The sequence below is a fragment of the Trachymyrmex septentrionalis genome, unplaced genomic scaffold, assembly GCF_001594115.1.
Source record: "Trachymyrmex septentrionalis isolate Tsep2-gDNA-1 unplaced genomic scaffold, Tsep1.0 scaffold374, whole genome shotgun sequence".
NCBI lineage: Eukaryota > Metazoa > Arthropoda > Insecta > Hymenoptera > Formicidae > Trachymyrmex > Trachymyrmex septentrionalis.
The window spans coordinates 53,138-53,610 of record NW_017305541.1 but is presented as its reverse complement, the minus strand read 5'-3'; positions in this window follow the sequence as shown (position 1 = coordinate 53,610).

Here is a 473-nt window from a genome sequence, read left to right as displayed (position 1 = left end):
ATATCTATATATATCTATATTTTTAAATATAGATTGAAGAGACTATTGGAGTTTTAGAAAGCTCTTCATTTTTTTGAAAAAAGCAATTAAAAATTTATAATTGAGAGACTCTATGTATCAACAAATAAGAAATTAAAAAGATTTTTGGACTCTCAATATTTTAAATAAATAATTAATAATTTTGAAATGAACTAACGAGAGCTTTTGTTGTTATTACGCGATTGTTTTTAGCGCATAAGCTTTAATTTATCTTCTCTGCTGTTACATATTACTTAGCATTTAGAATTTCTTTCAGCCTTATTTTTTTCTGAATTAAGGAGACCTTGTGTTTCCGCTATAAAATTTTTAAAAATCCTCTCATTTGATTCAGAATCCATTTTGATGGATCTCTCCTTATCTTTCGAATGAGCGCTCTTAATAGGAAATAGCGATAGCTATTGTGTATTGTTATATGTGAGAAGGAGAGTGGGTCA